This window comes from Acinonyx jubatus, chromosome B3, assembly GCF_027475565.1.
Source record: "Acinonyx jubatus isolate Ajub_Pintada_27869175 chromosome B3, VMU_Ajub_asm_v1.0, whole genome shotgun sequence".
NCBI lineage: Eukaryota > Metazoa > Chordata > Mammalia > Carnivora > Felidae > Acinonyx > Acinonyx jubatus.
Window position 1 is genome coordinate 109214109 of NC_069386.1, and position 21599 is coordinate 109235707.

The following is a 21599-nucleotide window of genomic DNA, read 5'->3' on the forward strand; positions in this document are numbered from 1 at the left end:
TGTAAATGCTATGGTTTGGACATTTGTGTTCTCCCCCCACCCCTAAATTCATATGTTGCAATCCTAATGCCCAGTGTGATGGTATTAGGAGGTGGGGCTGTTAGGAGGTACTTAGGTCATGAGAAGGGAGCCTTTATGAATGGGATTTGTGCCCTTATAAAAGAGGCTCCAGAGAGATCCCTGGCCCCTTCCGCCAAGAGAAGATGCTGTGAGGAGGGACTGACCATGAACCAGGAAGCAGTCCCTTGCTAGAATGTCACCATGCTGGCACCCTGATCTTAGACTTTCAGCTTCCAGAACCATAAGAAATAACATTTTGCTGTTCATAAGCCACCCAGTCTGTGGCATTTTGTTACAGCAGCCTGAATGGATTAAGACAATAAATATCTGGCAATATCTAATTTCATGAATTCTGCAGAATTAATGCCCATTTGACAGATGAGAAACCTCCATTTGGGACTGGAATGGGACTGGAAAACCTGATTGCAAATGGCTTATTCCTGAGACTGTCGACTGGAGGCCTTAGTTCCTCCCCACATGGACTCTCCACAGGACTACTTGACAATGTTCACAGCACAGGGGCTGGCTTCTCCCAGAGCAAGTGATCTGGGAGAAAACAAGGAGGAAGTTGCAATGTCTTCTGTGACCTAGTCTTGGAAGTCCTTTCTGCCACATTCTATTCATCAGAAGGAAGATAGTAAGTGAAGACCACCCTCAAGGGGAGAGGATTTAACTTCTAACTCTTGAAAGGAGGAGAATCCAAGAACTTGTGGGCATATAGTAAAGCCACCACAGGGGTCACCAGTCCAAAATTTTTTTTTTTAAACTAAAATGGGATCATATGGTATGGAGGACTTCATATTCTACATTTTTGTGTTTATAAACTCAGATCTCCTGGATTCAAATCCTGCCCCTCTACTTAGTAATTATATAATCTTGGGCAAGTTACTTAACCTCTCTACCTCAGTTTCCTTATCTACAAAATAAGAGTAAAATTAAAGCATACCTTATAAGGCATTGGTGACAAGCATGAATTAATACATTTAAAGAACTTATAATCATGTCCATCACAGGATAGGCAGTATATTTTGGCTCATCATGTCAGCAAGGGTATTTTTAAAAAATCTTGGGGTGCTTGGGTGGCTCAGTTGGTTAACTGTCCAACTTTGGCTCAGGTATGATCTCACAGTTTGTGGGTTCGAGCCACACATTGGGCTCTGTGCTGACAGCTCAGAGCCTGGAGCCTGCTTTGGATTCTGTGTCTCTCTTTCTCTCTGTCCCTCCCTGGCTTGTGCTGTCTCTCTCTCTCTCTCAAAAATAGACATTAACATTTAAAAAAAATATCTCAATCATTGCATAATGTGTTATTATTTGGTCATATTGTACCTTAATTCCACTATTAGATCTCTTCTAGTTTTTTTATTACTGTGACATGATAAAAAATATATTTGGTCTCTGCTTCCAGTTCCTGACATAGAACTCCAAAATCTCATGAAATTTCCTGATAGGAGTCTCTTTTGTTCTAACGAGGCAATTTTCTGTGGGCTCCTGGATAGCTTCAAGAAGAGGAACTGGTCACCGGAAAGACCAAGTCATGATTATAAGTCTGAAGCTTTCAGCTCCACCTCTCATCCTCCAGGGAGGGGAGGGGCTGGAGATTGAGTTAACGATAGTCAATAATCATGCCTACGCGATGAAGCCTCTGTCCCTAAACTTCGGGGTTCAGAGAGCTTCTGGATTGGTGAGCACATCCACATACGAGGAAACTGACACACCCAACTGCATAAGGACAGAAGCTTCTGTGCCTGGCACCCTTCTGGACCTCACCCTGTTCCTCTTCATCTGGCTATTCACTTGTATCCTTTATAATATTATTTATAATAATATAAGAAAAACGTAAGTAGATGTTTCTTTGAGTTTCGTAAGCCTTGATAACATTATCAAGCCTGAGGAAGGGGCTATGGGAACCTGGATTTATAGGCAGTTGGTTAGAAGTGTAAGTGATGGGGGGGGCGCCTGGGTGGCTCAGTTGGTTAAGCGTCCAACTTCAGCTCAGGTCATGATCTCGTGGTCTGTGAGTTCGAGCCCCACGTCAGGCTCTGGGCTGACAGCTCAGAGCCTGGAGCCTGTTTCAGATTCTGTGTCTCCCTCTCTCTGACCCTCCGCTATTCATGCTCTGTCTGTCTCAAAAATAAATAAACTTAAAAAAAAAATTTTTTTTTAATTAAAAAAAAAAAAAGAAGTGTAAGTGATGGGATGCCTGGGTGGCTCAGTCAGTTAAGCGTCCGACTCTGGATTTCGCCTCAGGTCATGATGTCATAGTTTGTGAGTTTGAGTCCCACACCAGGCTCTGCACTGACAGTGTGGAGCCTTCTTGGGTTTCTCTCTCCTCTCTCTCTCTCTCTCTCTCTGCCCCTCCCCTGCTCATATGCATGCTCACTTACATGCACGCTCTCTTTCTCTCAAAATAAATAAACTTAAAAAAAAAAAAGAAGTGTAAGTCACAGCCTGGGACTTGCAACTGGTGTCCGAAGTGGAAGCAGTCTTATGGATCTGAACCCTTAGCTTGTGTGGTCCGTGCCAACTCTCATAGTTTGTGTCAGAATTAGAACAGTTGGTGCATGGAGAGTTGGAGAATCGGTTGATGTGGAAACCCCTCCCCCCATATTTGGTGCCACAAGTGTTGTGAGTAGAGAAATAGTTTTTCTTTTAATTGCTAATATTAGTAATACTGTACTAAATATTTAGCTACATTTACTGTAGCTAAATATGTGAGCAGAGGATGGAACCCTTTGGAATGTGTACACAATTTTGCATGTATAAAAGGCTGGGGTGCCTGGGTGGCTCAGTCGGTTGAGGGTCCTACTCTTGATTTTGGTTCAGGTCATGATCTCACAGTCATGAGATCCAGCCCCATATTGGGCTCTGTGCTGAGTGTGGAATCTCCTTAAAATTCTTTCTCTCCCCTTCTGCCCCTCCCCTGCTTGTGCACGGACACAATCTCTATCTCAGGGTGGGGGGGAGGGGGAGTCTGTTTGTGGAGAAAGGAGTCCATAGCCTTCATCAAATTCTCAAAGAGATTCCTAATTCAAAAGATGTTAAGAGCTGCTTGTCTAAGATCTAGTCCTCAGCCACCCAGGATGAAGTCCTGGATGAAGGGATTGGAGATGTGGTCATCAAGGTCAGAAGCACACGTTTGCACCAACCAAGGTTCCGGGGAAGGTTCGGAGGCGCCTCAATCACATGAGCGGTACATTCCTATGTTGTATTTCATGGCAGCTTATCTCTAAGATGATTTCTGTAATTGACTAGTCTGACCACCTTATTATTCTTATCATAACATCAAGTAACTTTGTGGTCTCAAGATCTGTGATTCTTCAGTCCATTGTGTCTAGGCTGATCCCATTTGGGGGTTATGGGTATGATGACGCCAGTGTGTATATGCTATGTACTAAGCATTCTATAGCATTTGTTGGATAAATGAATGAATAAATGGAAGCGTTGTCAAAAGTGGAAATACATACAAGGAAATGCAAAGAGGAAGTGGCCCTTGTTTGTCAGGCTTTGGAACGATTGAGCTTTTGTGATGATGAGCTTTTGTGATGACAAGAAACCCTAGAGAGGAATAGGGATCCCAGCATCCTGGTGGAAAAAGGAGATGGCAGTAGATGCTGCAGGGAAATGTTCTAAAGCTTGGGCTCTCAAAGAGCCAGGTTGGGTGTGAGGATAACGGACTGATGTCTCCGACAAGGTGGTGGGGGTGCAGGCAGCAGGAAGCACCTGGTCTCATGCGTGGGACCAGCTCCTACAATGACTGCACTCACTGCCACCCATGAGACCATCACGGGACACATCCACCCTGCAGCTGGGAGCTTAGCGTCCCACCCAGGGCAGCAGCCTGGTGGTGCTTTGGATGCCCACCTCCCACTGGTGGCGGCCTTTCATCTGAGCCTGAGCAGTGGCTCAGAAACTGCCCATCGTCCAGGCCAGTGGCCCTCCAAGTTTGGTGTGCACCTGAATCATGTGGGCACCTCATCTACAATGTGGATCCCTAGGCCTCGCCTCTGAGAGTGTCACTTAGCAGGTGCGAGGTGGGGTCCAGGAGTCTACCGATGGCTCACAGACCACCTGTGTTCATTCAGGTTCACTGAGAAGCAGATGCCAAGATGGGATCGGCCGTAAAAGAGATTTTGGAGGGAAATGCCTATGAAGGATAAAAGGGTGGGAGCCCAGGAAGGGGGTGAGCTCGGACCCCAGTGCAGTTCTGGCCCCAGTGAAGGGGATGAATAGGCAGTGAGGAGACTCAGGGCAATTGTACAGATTAGAGGGAACAGTGACTACAAGACTGCCCTCACTTCAGGCACCAGCTGCAAGTTCAGAGTCTCCAAGACCATTCTCAGGGTTCCATGATTTGCTAGAAGGACTCATGGAACTCCCTGAAAGCTGTTAGACTCATGACTAGTTTATAGGGAAAGGTTATAGATTAAAATCCGCCAAGGAAAGGAACACATAGGATGGAGTCCAGGGACCAGACCCAGAGCTTTCCTTGTCCCCTCCCCCATGGAGTCAGGACACGTTACTTTCCAGGAAACTACCTGAGACTATGTGTGGAGTGTTGTAAACCCAGGAAGCTCACCTAAGCCCTGGTGTTCAGAGTGCTTATTGGGGCTCCGTCATGTAGGCATGGTTGATTGACTGTCCACGTAGGGGATCTCTGTCTGTGGGTGACCCAAAGCTGCACCCTAAACCATATTGCTCTTCCTGGTGTGGCCAGCCCCCACCCTGAGTCACACTGCTGTTATCTGGCCAGCCCAATGCCCCCCCAGGCAAATGAAGATTATCTCCCAGGAGTTAGGGGTAAATGTCAGATTTCTTTTGTGCTAGATTAATTTTTTTATTACACAAGTGGGAAGAGTCTTAGTAGTACGAGAAACGTTCGGGCAGATACATGGGGAGGCCCTGAGCCAAAGCTGCTTGGGAGGAGTCCTGGGTCTCTCAGGAATGCCCTGCGTTAGTCCATCCCCGGTTCCCCAGTGCTCAGCTTGGACTGGGTGTAGGCCTAGGGAGTGTGGCTTCGGTGTGAATGTGGGGGTGGAGCCCATAGCAGGAATGCTGAGTGGCGGCTGTCATCTTCATGCCACAGGGATGGTAGTGGCAGTGGCTGGGTGAAGCTGCCCCCCTCCGCCCCCCCCCACCCCGTCTTCCTGCAAGGCTTCTTTGCCTGACATGTTTGTGTCCCCCCCCCCCCCCCCGCCCCCCAACCTCGTGGCTCCTGCAAAGAGGAAAAGGATCTGCGCAGGGCTCTGGACACAGCAGTGGCAGGTGAGGTCCAGGCCCAGACTGTGTGCTCCCCTCCTGCCGCAGCCTTGTAGGGGCTCCCGCACACAGGACAGAGTAGGGACAAAACAGGAACAAAGGAGGTCAGGGTGTGGATGGCAGCTTAGCTCCTATGAAGGGTCACTCCTGTGGCTTCTGCTCTAGCTGGGGCTCCCCTGGGGTCCCTGCAGCTTGGCCCCAGCCTCACACAGGGGAGTCCCAGGGGCTATGGCTCAGAGTCTCCGGCTCAGGGACAGTTCCGGGGCCCAGAGGCACCGGCTGCGGAGAGCGTGGGCTCAGGGGGCAGCTGGGGAGGGGCCCCCCACCCCCACCCCGGAGTCTCCATGGCCAGAATTTCTCTCATAGTCCTTTCAAGCCTTTTATTGATTGCTCCTCTTAAACTCCACGAGCCGTTGGGGCAAGAAAGCAGGTGGGGAAACTGAGATTATAGAGAAAGTGTGGCATGTGGACCAACCATGTGGAACCAGGAAGGGGATGACTCAGAATGTCAGTGCTGCGGGTATGTTCTCTGCCGGGCACAGCTGGGCCTGCTTCTTATTCCGCAGCCCAGTTCCTACCCCACCTTTGCTTTCACATTGCTTTAGTGCTTTCCTTGCTGGCGGTCAGATCCCAGCCCCAGGGGAAGGCTGCACTGTGCTTCTAATTGAAGAATGAGGAAGCAACTTTGCACACTTAAAAAAAAAATGTCTGGACCTGGGCCAACCCCTACCAACACTGGGCCTCAGGGTAGGGACGGGCGGCCTTGGTAGTCACACAAGTAAGAGAGCCCCACCCTGGAAACACTGTGATCCTGGGGACACGGCATCAGACAAGGAGGCTGGCATCCCCATCCTTAACTGATTATGCCTTTGACAATTATTATTACCCTTCTCAGATTCTAAGGCACCATCAGTTGTAAGATGCACCAACAATTTAATAACTGCTTTTAGGGACAGAAAAAGAAACACACGGCCACATCCAATGCACACATCAACTCTAACATCTGTTCTGATTTCAGGGCTGTGAGCATTTGAAAAATACAGTGCAACTTAAAAATGATTTTTTTTTTAAAGCAGAATTTATAGGGGCACCTGAATGGGCTCCGTCAGTTAAGCGTCCAACATCGGCTCAGGTCATGCTCTCATGGCTTCGTGGGTTCGAGCCCCGCACCAGGCTCTGCGCTGACAGTGTGGAGCCTGCTGGGATTCTCTCTTTCCCTCTCTCTGCCCCTTCCGTGCTCTCTCTCTCTGTCAGAATAAATAAATAAACTTTGAGGGGAAAAAAAAGAATTTATAAAAAAAAATAAAGCAACAGGAGACTTTTCCTAATTCTGGGATTGAGATGCAAAACCAATACCCACATTTTGGGATAACAGTGTTGATAGGCTTTTTACCATGTGTCGTTGCTCTCTTTTTGAGGGGACGAGGACTTGGGTTAACCTGATAGATACCCAATCGAAAAGATGGTACATTAGTGATATTTATAGTCAGAGCAGTGCACGGTTTAAATTGGTTACTAGATATTTGCATCTTTTAACTACACAGCTAAAATAAGAGAACTACAGGACATTTCAGTCTTAGAACAACAACTAATGTTTGTGGGGCACTTTTTAGGTGCAGGCCCTGCTCAAGGTACTTCATGTTTATTGACTCGTATAAACCCACAAAAATCCCATGAGAAGGTGCTAGGACCACCTTGACTTTAGAGATGGGAACACGAGGCACGGAGATTAAGCAGTGGCTCCAGGTCCCACAGGTGGGATGTGGACTTGAACCCAGATGGGTGGCTCCAGAACCCACCTCTTACCTGCACTAGACAACTTCTCTTAGAGCATAAGGGATGAAAAGAAATCAAATAAAACTTAGAATTTCTAGTCACTGTCCGTGGGCAGGGCATGTTGGGTTGGGCCGAAGGCAGTGGTATGCTGGTCAACCCCCCTCAGAAAGCCCTTGTTTCTAACACTTGCCAATGTCCTTGGTGTAAATACTTCTCCCTTGGCTGATTTTAAGACACACCTCGCCGGTAAAATTCCTGAGTGCTTAGCAACTGCATCTCAGGAGTTGGCACGAGCTGGCTCCACCACCTCTGGCTGAAAGTAATTGTTCGTGTCCGTGTGGCACCGCTTGGCCAAGAATGCGTTTTGCATGAAGTTCGTTCAGTGAAGCCAACCGCGGGCGGGACTCGGCGTGTGCGTTCAGGGCTTGGAAATGGTTTCTCCCCTCCGTTTCGCCACCTGCTAACCAGGGGAGCCAGCCCCTTGCTGCACCCCAGATGACAAGTACGTACATGCTCGCCACTCCCCCTGGCCTCCTGAGCATCAAAGACGAAGCTGAAGACCAAAGCTTCCGGGCAAAGGGAGGCAGTTGCCTGGCTCCTGCTGGAGGAGACTCTGCGGCTGGTTGCCTAAGGGCCTCCTTTCTGAAGCAGAGCGGTGGTGGTGAGAGGAGAGAAACACCAGGTTAAACGAGAGGGAAAGGGGCTTCTGAAGCGTTAGAGTTGAGGCATTAGGGGGAGGCTGGTGAGCTGTGGTCAGTGAGGGCAGAGCAGAGAGCAGAGCCATCAGGCTAACTGACTGGACAACATTTAGGTTCCTGTCTGGACGGCTCTAGAGACAAAGCCGTAAAGTCAGATGGCTACAGACGCTGGGCAGATGACTGAGGTGGGCAAATGAGACAAAGCATGAAAAATAGGAGTGGCGGCCACAGTGGTGAACTGTAAGCACACAGCCCGCCAAATGACACTGGCGGGTCGTGGCTTTTTTTGTTTTGCTTGTTAACATCACAGGCCAAACAAAATAGGTCAGTGACCTGGATACGGGCCTCCATTTTGTGAGTTTGGTCAGCAAGGCTTCCTGGCAAGGTTTAGAAGGCCAGACTCAGAGCGTGGCTTGCCAGGGGCTGAAGTCCACCCCCTCCTCTCGTGAGAGGTGGGACACCAGGGGTGTGAGGGCAGTGGGGTCACCCGAAGGCAGGCTATCGGGGGTGCATTATTCAGCAAATTCTCAAACAACCATAAAATTAAGATTCAGTCTGTTTTTTTTTTTTTTTTTTTTTTTTATTGTTCACATGTGCTGGCCAATCTGAACAATGTCAGTGATAAAAATATCCTCCTTGAAAAATTCTTTTGTCGGTCTAAGTTCTACATAATTGCTCTGGTTGCTGTTGAGTTTCACTAATGTATATGTAAGCTTCAATGAACACATTCAAATAGCTTACTATTAACAAGCATTGTATTCTACATGGAAGTTAATTTGAGAATTAACCCCTGACTCCAGTGAATTCACCCATAAGTGTTTGTTTTCAGAATAAGTACCTAATGATTTGGAACCCTTCAGTTCCAAACCCTGTGGAAACACATATTCCTATGTTTAAACCATAAATTCAAAATAAACAATGATAATGCCTGATTGCAAACATGAAGAAATAGACTAAGAGTTAGTAGGATTTTGTCATTCCATGTGCCCATACCAGAAGGACTCAAAAGGGCAGTGTTTATTTATTTCTAATTTTCAAACAGTTTTATTTATTTAAGTAATCTCCACACCCAACATAGGGCTCGAAATCACGAGCCTGAGACCAAGAGTCACATACTCTTCTGACTGAGCCAGCCAGGCACCCGAAAAGGGCAATGTGTTTTGTTTTTTTTTTTCAATATATGAAGTTTATTGTCAAATTGGTTTCCATACAACACCCAGTGCTCATCCCAAAAGGTGCCCTCCTCAATACCCATCACCCACCCTCCCCTCCCTCCTACCCCCCATCAACCCTCAGTTTGTTCTCAGTTTTCAGGAGTCTCTTATGCTTTGGCTCTCTTCCACTCTAACCTCTTTTTTTTTTTTCCTTCCCCTCCCCCATGGGTTTCTGTTAGGTTTCTCAGGATCCACATAAGAGTGAAACCATATGGTATCTGTCTTTCTCTGTATGGCTTATTTCACTTAGCATCACACTCTCCAGTTCCATCCACGTTGCTACAAAGGGCCATATTTCATTCTTTCTCATTGCCACGTAGTACTCCATTGTGTATATACCACAATTTCTTTATCCATTCATCAGTTGATGGACATTTAGGCTCTTTCCATAATTTGGCTATTGTTGAGAGTGCTGCTATAAACCTTGGGGTACAAGTGTCCCTATGCATCAGTACTCCTGTATCAAAAGGGCAATGTTTAAATGCCTTGTTTTCAAGGCATTCAAAGAGCTGGATGCTTGTTCTAAAGCAACATATCAAATAATGCCAATATTCACTGTTACTCAACCATTTTCCCTGATTTTTACAGAAGAAACACCGTAGAAGTTTACCAACTGTAATAAAAATGTATGGTAAATTTTCTGGTGGAGATATTTTAGCAGAAATTTTTTTACTACGAAGACATTTGAAAGCATCTAAAATTGATCCCAAAGAAACAAATACACGGACAGTATTGCAACTTCTAAAGTGAATTGTGACATGGGATTTTTAATGAATCTTTGACAAACCTATTGTTATATTTAAGACTTCTATTTATGTATTTGTTGATTCATGTAGAAGAAGTTTTTCAAAATGAAAATTAACCATGAGTGAAGACTGTCTATTGAACAACGAACTGTCCATTGAACATGAATTATGTGAAGATGAGTTTTGACAAAGTCATTGACAAATTTGTAGAGGTTAAGCCTGGAAAGCAGAAACTATTATTCGTTACTGCAACAGACCAATATGTAGGTATGTTTGTTCCAGTTTTTAAAAGTATTGATGTAATTAAAACAGAAAAATCCATTACTTTTCCTCTTTTTCATATTTTAACATTTATATATTTTTATTGGGATAGATATATATAGGGAGAGGGTTTCCCTCCCATCCCAGTATTTCATTTAAAACCTTTTCCAGGGGGCTTGGGTGGCTCAGTCAGTTGAGTGTATGACTTGATTTTAGCTCAGTTTATGATCCCAGGGTCATGTGATCGAGCCCTTCATCAGGCTTCATGCTGAATGTGGACCCTGCTTAAGATTCTTTCTCTCTCTCTCTCTGTCTCTCTCTCTCTCTCAAATAAAACTTAAGGGCACCTGGGTGGCTCAGTCAGTTGAGCATCTGACTCTTGGTTTCAGTTCAGGTCAGGATCTCATGGTTTGAGGGTTTGAGCCCTGCATCAGGCTCTGTGCTGACAGCATGGGCCTGCTTGGAATTCTCTCTCTCTCCCTCTCTCTCTGACCTTCCACTGCCAGCATGCTCTTCCTCTCAAAATAAATAAATGAACTTCCATTTAAACACCTTCCATTTAAATTTAAAATTAAATTAAAAAAATTAAAAAGACAAAAGCTTTTTCCAATATAGGAATGGTTTTGAGACAACCTGATCCCATATTTACTGGCCTGATTGGAGAGTCCATCTTGGCAGCACAGAATGAGATTTGGAGCAACCATGGAAATCCTGGAATTTGTGAGTTTGATCTCATGGCCAAGGAGGGTGGTCTTGTTCCCACTTGAGAATGAAAATATTGTGAGGGGCTTTCTAGCCACCATTCTAGATGGGTGATATGGGGCTTTCATAGGCACAATGCTCTGACATTGGGCAGAGAGATAGAAGTGACTTTCCTCTCCTGCTGGCTCCTGGCCCTTAGCCAGACCATGTCACTGTTGGCTCCATCATGGTTGTCTTTGCAGAATTTGGAAGTGGAGACTGGGCAGCCTGATGAAGGGGCAGAGTGAAGACAGTGAGGATCACCCTTAAATCAGCCCTATTGTGGCCAGCCCTAAATGGGCAGAGAGGGTGGCATTCTCCGAGGAATAATTGGCAAGGTCACTGGCCCAGATCGGGCCCTCTTCTCCCCCATAAGTCCTGAAATTCTCACTGTCGAGGTATTATTCCTCCTCCTCCTGTTACTAATACCACCATTTTACTCTGCTTCCTAGATATTCTTGTGAATGCACAAAAGTGCCACCTGGAAGGACTACCACATTCACCCTCAAAATGACAAGGAAGACCAGCTCCTGGTCACTCAGACCAGTCTAGTCACTCAGGGCCCTGGAGGCCAGGGATGCAGAGCAGGGATGTGTTTACAAGGAGTCTTAGGCACAGAGAGGTCTGGGAGAGGAGGGAGAGAAGGGTAGGAGGGGAAGGTCTGGACTGCCAGCACTGGAGGGGGTACCGGTGCCCAGGGATGTGACAGGCGGTGGTATTAGTCCTCACCACTTTGCCTGGTTCGGTTCAGGGGTCTAAAATCGTCGTGTCATGCAGAGAGGGCGGTGGCACGGAGACACTCCAAAGGCAACTGATTTCTTCTTGGAAGCTGTTAAGGTTATTGATTTAAGTCATGACAGGCTCAAGGGCACTAAGAGATTCTTTCAAAAGGAAATAAAACTGCTTCTCCAGGTGAGTATTGCTTTTTATTTAGGCAGGGGTCTAAATCTATTGAGGTGAAAGCGACTGGGTCTCACCTCTGGAGCAATCTGGGGAGACCTATAAAGTTTATTGATTGGACTTACTTAACTTACACTGGCTAATAATAAAACAACTAGACCCATCAATCAGTCCCCAGGCCCTCCAAGAAAATGATTACAGGGTGGATTGATTCCTCCTCAGAGATGGCAGTTTACGGGGAAAACACTGAGGGGGTGGGGACAATAGATGCTGCACAATGACATCCTAGGGCAGCACACTGGGGAGGCCACTTCTTGCCCAGGTGAGGGTCCAAGAGGAGGGCCAAGAGTTCTCTAGGAATAGGCTGCCGTGACCTCTCTGGACACCAAAGAGTTAGCCTCATCAGGAAGGTAGTGGGAAGCTGCCAGATTTATGACTGCCAGGTAAGAAAGGGCAAGAAAGTGAGGATATTGACACGGGGCAAGGAAGGAGGGGTATATGGTAAGGGGCAGACAGCCAAGATAACTGAGATTCCAACACCCCAGTCTTCAAGTCTGGAGCAGGGCCCTCTCAAAGGCATGTTGCTGGCCTGCCGTTGAGCCAACAGGAAGGATCTGGAGGAAGAGGAGTTACTCAATCCTACTCAACAGGTACTTCTCTTGCCTTGAAAAGTAAGACATGTCCTTGCCTGTGGTTATATGCATTCTTGTTGGGGAGAAAAGATGTTCCCACTTGAATGAGATAATGACCCGAGACCTTGGATGATAAAGTGCCAAGTCACTGGCACACATTCTACTTGCTAGGGGAATTCAGGGAGAGAGGTGCTCTGTGAAGGCTGGACGGTTGGGGAGGATCTCAGAAGGAATGTGAGGCTTGAACTAGGCTTCCCCAGTTCAAGAAGAGCAGAGGACAGTTGGATGAGTAAATCTATCCTCTACAAATGTAGCATCCACTGCTAATCGGGCAGAGACGTACATAAGGACTGTGCAATAATATATAGAGTAGTTAAATGTGACAGCTCTGGAGTCCATGTTTGGCTTCCAGCCTGGCTTCCACCAATGACTATCCACATGGGCAAATAACATTTACAAGTCTGAGCCTCCTCGTCTATAAAATGGGGATACTACTACCATTTGCATGGTAAAGCAGTTGTAAAGATTATACAAGGATAATGTTTGTAAAACACTTAACATAAAGCCTGGAGATTAGAAAACATTCAGTAAATGATGGTCGCTGCCATTCTTCTTCTTATTAGTGATGGAGGTATTATTAAAGGTAGGCAGTATTCAGACTACCACGAGGTTCTGGACACTCCCCACCCCAGTCCTGGGTGGTATTTCTGCAAGCCCATGTTAGCCTCTTTGAATTGCATGTACCTAGAACCTAAAGGGCAGGGAGGGAAGGCCCAGGAGCTCACTGAGGGGTTGAACAATGGCGTACCACAGCCAGCAGCCAGCTAGTTGAGCACCTGCAGGGCAGAGATAAGTGATCCCTGAACTTTTACAGGGCCTCCCCCAAAGGCACCATTGGAGAGCCAGCAGGGATGTAATGAGGAGAGAACTCAGCCCTGAGTTTTGAATTTAAAGTGGCGGGGAGAATAAATAGGTTGAAGAAACTCTGCGAGAAGACTATCCTTTGGGGACCCAACAGAGACGTATCTAGAAGTGCTGGCTCCCCGCAGCAACAATTATATAAAGGGACTCCTAACACTGTGAAATGAAAAATAAACCAATCTCCAGTGCAATACCAGAGTGCCTCGGGTGATGCTTACAAACACCTTCAGAGCTGGGAAAAGGAGCACGGGTTCCTCACTTACCTTCTAGCTCATTCTCCTTTGCTTTCCCCTGTGCAGCCAAAGGTTGCAGGACTAATAAGCCCTCAGAATGGGGGGGGGGGGGGGGATATGGAACTTCCGTAAACAGTACTTCCAGCAAGTTGGTAGGGATTAGGCAGGATCTCTCAGAAATCAAGAAATACATGGGCTACTTTCATTTTTAAAAGCTCCCGGTATATTTTAAAAAGAATGTCAAAACAGAATCACAAAAATTATGATTTTTTGGGAAACTCTGCATTTAATACATTGGTATAATTTAATGCCCAAGGCACTGAGTTATTCACAAGATAATTATAGGAGTTTTGAAAAATATTAACTTATAATGTACTGCAGGCAGTCTGACTTGGTAGTGGGGATACATGTTTTAGCCGTAGGAAGACCAGCATCTTCCTCAATGCTGTTGTCAGTGTGACCCTGAGACTGTACATAGAACCTCACTCGGAGATGAGTCAAAATATTAATTTTGAGGCCTTTGGCTAGCCTGGGATAAATGGAATAAATGGTTTTCTCAACATAACACACTGCCCCCTCCCGCCACAATGGTAGCCCTGGGTGGAGCGGAAGTAAATAGTTTATATAAGTTAACATTTTATGAAGACTCAGGAGTCTTAGATAATATTTAATAAAGACTGCTTGCTTTGTGACTTAGCGAAGTATTAAAGAAGGGATTATTATGGCTTCTGGGACAGCATTCTGGGGGACCTCTTCGCCTTTAGGGCCCAAATTTCATGAAAGCACTGCCAGTGAGATTCAGTTATATACATGTGTCTCCACAAAAAACCTAAAAAGACCGAGGTAAAATGCTGAAGGAAGGGAAATCGTCCTCCTTTACCAATGTATGTGCATGAGACACCTCCCATGAGACACTTCCAAGGTTTAGGTCTCTCCTGTCCCTTATTCCATCTGTATCCAGTTCTGTGGGGTGCCAGCCAGTTCGCACAGGTGCACTTGACCCTGACCCACCTCAGGTGCACTTTTTGTACCCCTTGCTTTCTGCCTTTGGGCCTCTGAGTGTCGTTATGGGTGGGGCCCCCCTGGAAGCCCATTTGTCACTCACACACGGGCAAGGTAGACAACCATGCAAAGAACCTTTGCCCAGTGGTATGAGGACAATGGAGAGCTGCAGTCTTCTTTCCTCCCCCCTGGGTTGGTGCTGAGACACCTTTCAGACAGCAACGCCATGACCTCCTGGGATTGTACACACAGATGCCTATAGACACGGCCACCTCCATAACATAGTTCTGTACTGATTCTTTTCTTCTTCCTTCTTCACTCCGCCTCACCTCCTCTCCTTTGCTCCTTTGATCACATTCCCAGGAAGGAATTTGCACTTAGGCCTCTGTCCTAGACTCTGCTCTTTGCAAGCCGAAAACCCTTTTCATAAGAACTGTTCATGTATGATCTTCCTTTTACTGTTTCTTGCAATTGATTTTTTGAACCTAAACGTAAGATTTGACATGGAGATTTGTTACATGCCATCTATTGAAATGTGCCTTAATTCTGATTTTGTCATTTTACAATGCTGGCTGTCCTTCTTTGCCTTGAGTTATCCATAAATTTTTTCATAAAACTTGTTGGCTGTTAAAAAAAAAGCCATCAGTGACCAACCTCTGTAACCTCATCTCATGCTTCGCTCTTCTTGGTAACTACCCTCCTGCAGCTTCACCTCCTACAAATGTACAAATGGGCCAAGTTCTTCCTCCTCCAGGTCTCGCATTTGCCATTCTTTCTGCTTAGAATCCTCTTCCCTCAGGCTCCTCACATGGACATGTGTCACACTTCAGGACTCAGCTTAAGTGTCACTTCTCAAAGAGAACTTCTATGACTGCTGTCTTTCAGTCATGGCCTTTATCCCAAACCATGGGTACCATAGATCCATTTTTTTTTTTAAATTGTTCATTGCCCTAATTAGAATGAAATCTCTAGAAAGGCAGGGATGTTGCCTGTTTTCTTCTCTGCTGTGTCCCCAGCATCTAAGTAGATTCTCACACTTGGACACTAGATCCCATTCCATCTCACCTCCTCAAGGACAATTCACCAATTCTCCCTCCTCTCTCCTGTGTCAGTATCCCCCCGCCCCCCTTTACTGGATCATTCCCATCAGCAGACAGACATGCTATAATTTCGCCTGTCTGAAAAAGCAAATAAATAAATAAGTAAAAATGATAGTAAAAATAAAGAAAGAGCAACAGCTAAAAAAAAAAAACAACCCTCTTGGCATGCATCCACTTACATATTTTGTTTGTTGTCTGTCTCCTCCACTAGATGAGAAGCTGTATGAGGAAAGGATTTTTTGTTTGTTTGTTTTGTTTATTATCATATCCCTAGTGCCTCAAAAGTGCCTGGCACACAGTAGGCATTCAGTAAAAATTGTTGGGTGAATGAATAATTTTGCAGATTGAATGAATAAACTTTCTTTTTTTAATTAACAGAGAAAAAAAATCCATCTGTATCTTGAGCAATGTCTAACTAACTGAAAAGATCAACATTCAGCTAAGAAAGCAACTATATGTCAAGTAGCTTTGCAGAGATAGATGGTGGCTATCTGACTGTAAGTGATGTGAGGAAGAATTCTCTTCACTCTCTGGTGCAGTTTAATGGAGAAAGCAAAATCAGCGGTGGACCCCTCTGCATTTAGAGAATGGCCTTGCCCTAGAGATGGAAAAATTGAGGTCTAGAGGTAGTAACTTCTCCCAAACTGTGTTCTCCCCTCTAATGGGATAGAGCATAATCCTTCAACAAACACATCCGGATAACTAACAATAAAAGAGTTCTTCCACTTGATTACAAACCGGGCACCCTGGATTGCTTCCTGGTACATTGGCGTGCGATAATAGGGCCTGCCAGCAGATGGCGACGTGCCTTTCTTTCCGGGAGGGCTACACTCTAGGCAGGTGCTGAAGGGCAGAGAACTGGGGACCTGGCCAGGTCAGCTGGCTTGTCAACCAGGGGCCCCTAGGCAGGAGAGCCCCCCAAACAGGGTTCTGCCTCAGAAGACCTCATTCTTGTTGGCTTGGTCCCCATGAGTAAAATAGTCGTTGCTGAAAAAGGTACATTTTTAAGGCTTCAGATGCCAGAGCAACTAGGAATCCAGGACGGTTGGCAGGTCCACAGTCAGGAAATTTATCTCAAATTCAGGGAGTTTGAAAATCTAGGACAGCTCCTTGGCAACCCAGTACTGACAGTCCTTTTGTTCGACTTTTCTTAGGCTTAGACAACAGCCTCCGAGAGCCAACCAGATTTTCTCCAAGACGAAGACCCACCCTGACCAGCATTCTACCACAGGAATGATTAATCTGGGCTTTGGGGTCCACCAACCCCTGTAAGTGGGTGTAAAACTGTATTCGAGGGTTGAAGGTGGGGGGTGTGCTGATAGATATTTACAGTTCCTAGAGAGAAAGCCCATTGTTTTCATCTGTCTCTCAGAGAGCTCCATGGTTCAAAAACGGTTCAAAAACTAATGCTAAAACGAAAAAACTACTCTAAAAAACTGCAGCTTTCCCTCCTAGAAGCCCCACTGTTTTGTGTGTTTTTTTTTTTTTTTTTTTTTTTTTTTAAGTAGGCTCCACACCCAACGTGGTGCTTGAACTCAGGACCTTGAGATTTGGAGTCACATGCTCCGGTCTACTGACTAAGCCAGCCGGGTGCCCTGAAGCCCCACTGATTCTTTACCCCAGTGAGGCCCCTGAGAGACTCCCCTTCTCACTTTTTTGGCACGAGGCATACCAGTCAGGGACCGGCCAGGAGAGGGAAACGTTGTCAGGTATTTGAACAGAGAAGGTAGTATAATAGTTGTTCAGTAGGAGCGAAGTTATTAACTTGGCAACTGAAAATCAAAACCAGGACACCAGGGTGTCACGGAGGTAGGAACTGCAGGAAGCAGCTGCTGTCTGAGGGGTTAGGTGTGAGGGCAGGTGGGAATTATTAAAAACTTAGCAACCTGAAACCCAGACTTTGAGGAGAAGGCACGGCTGGCGGGGCTGGCACCTCTGAGCTGGAGAGGGGCCCGTGGGGACCTGGGGTCTCCAGGGAGAGGCAAGTGTAATGAAGCTCGTGAGGTAAACGTTGGAAAAACCGCACTGTGTGCAAAGTGCTGGGAACTGCCAGTGCCGGGGTGGAGAGGTGACATCAGAGTGACCACCAAGGAACAGGCACCCCACGGGATGCAGAGAGGAAGGAACGCATTCTTTCTTTCTCCTCCAGCTTTGCTGTCTCCCTCTGGTGCTTCCCATCCAAGAGCCAACAGGGAGCCCGCAGGGAAGCCCACAATGTGGTTTGCAGAGTCTGAACTGCACAAGGCTGAGCCTGGAAGGGCAGGTTTGGATCTGAGAGACGGTAAGTTCTAAAGGTCTCCTAAAACATTTTGTTTGTTGTAATATTCACAGGCATCATCCAATCTGTTCGTCCCAAGAGATTCAAACTCTTAATAGATTCATCCTTGGGTGGTCTCTGGGGGCACATATAGCGGATTTTTAGACCGTGGTCGTGCAGCAATGGGAGCAGTGGTGGCTCTCACCATTTATAATCTCTGGTCAGGATGGGTTTCTAAATCAGATGGGGACCAATGGTACTTCTTGATCATAGCCCCATGGCAACTGTGGGCACTGGCCTATTTATGTGGTTGGTGTCACCTCTCCAGTGATGTTTTCTGGGGTTCTGAACCAGAGTCCAACTCACAAACAACCACCCACTCTTTCCTTGGGCACTAGGAAATCGCCCAACATTGAAAACATGACTCATGGAGTGTAATCAAAGCAAATTTGTTTCGGTCTCCCACTGTCCATTCTCATCCATTCAGGGGAATGAGCTCTTCCCCTGCACCAGATAAAATTTAGGGCGAGCCCCATGACTTTCTGGTCACACTTAGTAATACCCAAGATTCCTCTAGTCACTTCAAAATGTATAGTATAAATTTAATAATTGAAGTATTCTTGCCTTAAAATTGAAGCTCCCTGCCCTGTCCCACCTCAGGATTATTGAAAGATGGAGAGAAAGGGGGCTAAGTATACTTACTAACTATGAGTCCTGAGTCTTTCAGGGCTGGAGTTCTGGAATTGAGAGGAGGTAAGAGGAGTGGGGGAGTTCTTGCTTGATTGGTCTTGGCATAGTGATTTATATCATCTGCTCTCTTTGGACTTGGCAGGTGTTTTTAAGCTGACTCTCACAGACTCTTTTGGATGATCTTTACTCCCAATTACTGAGGATCTTTTTCCTAAAGTTTGTTTCATAGGACAAATACTCTATTCCAGCCACTTGCTTACTTCTTCTTCAGCCTCTGTGAATGTGGTGATACCTCAGGCTTCTCTCTGAGAAGATCTATTTGTCCCCCCTGCAGCCCTCTTAGAGCTAAGATAATCTTTCACTGCTGTGGGGAGTAACCCGAGTGGGGGGGAGGAAGGGGGGGTACTTTTCCTCTACCCTCTTATATTTAGTGACTGGAACCTGCAAATTAAAATGACAAAAGATAGATTAACAGGAGAGAAGGTCTATGTTTGGCCTGGGGGGTGGGGGAGGCTCTCACAAAAAGGAGTGAAAAAAATCCCCCAAAGCCTGGGGGCTTATATACCATTTTAACAAAAAGTGATAAATCATGAAGTGACAAGACAAGTTAAGGGGTTTGGGCTTCTAGGGGTGGTAAATCATGGAAGGTAAAGTACAGGGGAAACTAATGGAAGATAAGAGTTGTTTCAGTTTAGATTCAAGTCAGTGCCTCAGGCAAGAATGCGAAGAGGGGAAGGGGCACAGCACAGGGGAAAGGCGTGTCTCTCTTTTACAAAGAGAGAGGGCAAACAGTTCCTCCAGTGTGTGTCATTTCTTCATTGCCTTCAGCTCAAAATAGCCCTTATGTTACAGAGGCATATTTTGGGGTGGGATGTTCTGATCCCCTTCACTGCCAACCCTATTTTGGGTGAGGCCGCTATCTAGCCAGATACTCACGCTGTTGTAACAAATTTGGAGAGTGCAAGCTGTCACTGGCCTTCCCTTTACTCCACAGTCAAAGCCATAGTCAGCCAGTCACTCGTCCCTCAGATTTTCTAAGTGGAATATTGGATACCTGTGCACTGTGTCTCCTAAACCTCTCAGGGGACATGTTGGATCCCCTTTCTCTAAGCTTGCGACAAGGGCCCTATACTCCCTTCTTTCACTCGTGGGTAAGAATGGGACTCACAACACATCAAAAACTTTGCTCAAAAACCCTCTTCTCTCACCTCCAAACTCTTATCCCCATGATTGAGGGGTACAGCAGTCACAAAACTGGTTTTCCCTGCCTGCCTTCCAAAGTCTGCATGGTGGTCTGGCACCCCATTTTGGAATGTAATCTCTGTTGTCTTTAGGTCTCGGCAGAAATTTCTATTTTGATATCTTGTTACATGTGTACATTAAGAAAAATGAACAAAGTAACTGAGTAATTATTCCAGAAGCATCAATATTCTTAAAGTTTCCAAACTTGAGTAAAATGGCTGGGATGGGTCTTTTTTGGTCCGTTAGGGACTGTTCAGATAGAGCAGAGATACTGCAAAACTTCCTTCAGGCCCTTGGAATCCTCTCCCAACAGAAATCACGGAACTGTTTCTAACCTCTTTTAAAAGGGGGGAGCACTCTGGGACTGCACCAGAGGACTGTCCTCTACTTCACCGGCTTACCATGAGGATTACCTGAGATCATATATGCAAAAAGAATTTTGTAATTTGGTAAACCAGAAGGCACAATGCACGGACATGCAGGGGGCTATCATGATTATGGATACTTTAAGGGGGCCTTGATTAGCTAGAATTTCTCAAGACAGTTCTAAGCAGGCACTTCCAGTTCAAAGAGGAAATTTTGCTCATTAAAACTAGATCCAGAGGAAACAATGGGGCTATTTGGCAAGTGTTTCTGAGGAAAAAAAAATACACCTAGAGTATACATTAGCAACATTGGGAGATTACTGTGTAGCTGGCAGGCAGAGCCCCACCTATATGCCCTTGGCTTACCCCAGGGTCACCTGCCACCTGTTCCCCGGTGACCCACAGCTTCCTGCTTCTTGCTGCCTGCAGGTGTTCTCTGGCCTCTGGAGCATGCCTGCCTCTGAGGTTGGCAGGGATGAATGCTCCAGGAGCAACACTTACCCCATGGGGGTGTGAGGGTCCCCAGGGGCCATTCTGAGATGTGTTCCAACTTCTCAGAGGGTCCCTGCGGCATCTAGCCCCCCTCTTGCCAGTGGTAGCCAGCTCACTACCCTTGCCTCCCTTTCCTGCTTCACCTTCCTCCTTCTCTCACAGAGCATTCTGGGATCACCACCTGAACTACGTGCAACCTGAATCTTTGCCCGAGTCTGCTTTCAGGGGAGTGACTCAAGCTAAGGCAGAAAAGCCCGGAGGGCTTATCTTTGGCAGGAAAATGTAAATTATACTAACTGAAATAGTAGCTTCTCGGTAAATCTAGCTACTGGGTAGAAATTGTTAAGTGGTCATAATAACTTGCAGGTATTAATAGCTTCCTTCATGATCCTAAGCTCTCTTCACACACTTCATTCATAGCAATTGTAGAAGTGGATGCTGTTATTTTCTCTTATTTTATAGATGAGGACACTGAGACACAGTGAATAGTGCAAGGCCACATAACTTGCAAGCAACAGAGCCGGGATTGCGACTCTGGTAATCTGGTTCTAGAAACCACACTCATGTCTCCTCGCTGTGCTTTTTGAACTATTGAACACTGACAGAGCAGGCTCTCCAGTGCATGAGAGGTGGGCCTAACTCAAGTGTTGCTGAGAGACAGAGGGTCTAGGAAGACGAATGGAGATCAGAGATTGGAAGCCTGAAATCAAAGCCACATCTCACCCCACTTACCAGCTGAGTGACCTTGACCAAATCACTTCCCTGACCCTCAGTTTATTTATTTATTTAAAAAAAATTTTTTAATGTTTTATTTATTTTTGACAGAGAGAGAGAGAGAGAGAGAGAGAGAGAGAGAGAGAGAGAGAGAGAGAGAAAGAGCGGGGGAGGGGCAGAGAGAGAGGGAGACACAGAATCTGAAGCAGGCTCCAGGCTCTGAGCTGTCAGCACAGAGCCCGACGCGGGGCTCGAACTCACAGACCGCGAGATCATGACCTGAGCTGAAGTCAGATGCT

At 46.2% G+C, this 21599-nt stretch overlaps 1 long non-coding RNA gene across 7 annotated transcripts in view; it reads left to right on the top strand.

The window, feature by feature from the left end:
• The window catches only part of LOC113601339 (uncharacterized), a 72254-nt gene that overhangs the window by 14970 nt on the left and 35685 nt on the right, over nucleotides 1-21599 (top strand). For 6 of the 7 annotated variants that reach the window (XR_008299465.1, XR_008299466.1, XR_008299460.1 and 3 more), the window contains exons 3-4: nucleotides 16695-16808; nucleotides 17690-17821. This is a non-coding gene — a long non-coding RNA (uncharacterized LOC113601339). Of the gene's footprint in view, nucleotides 1-3017; nucleotides 12303-16694; nucleotides 16809-17689; nucleotides 17822-21599 lie in introns of those variants that run through there. The other variant, XR_008299462.1, reaches the window with a different exon arrangement.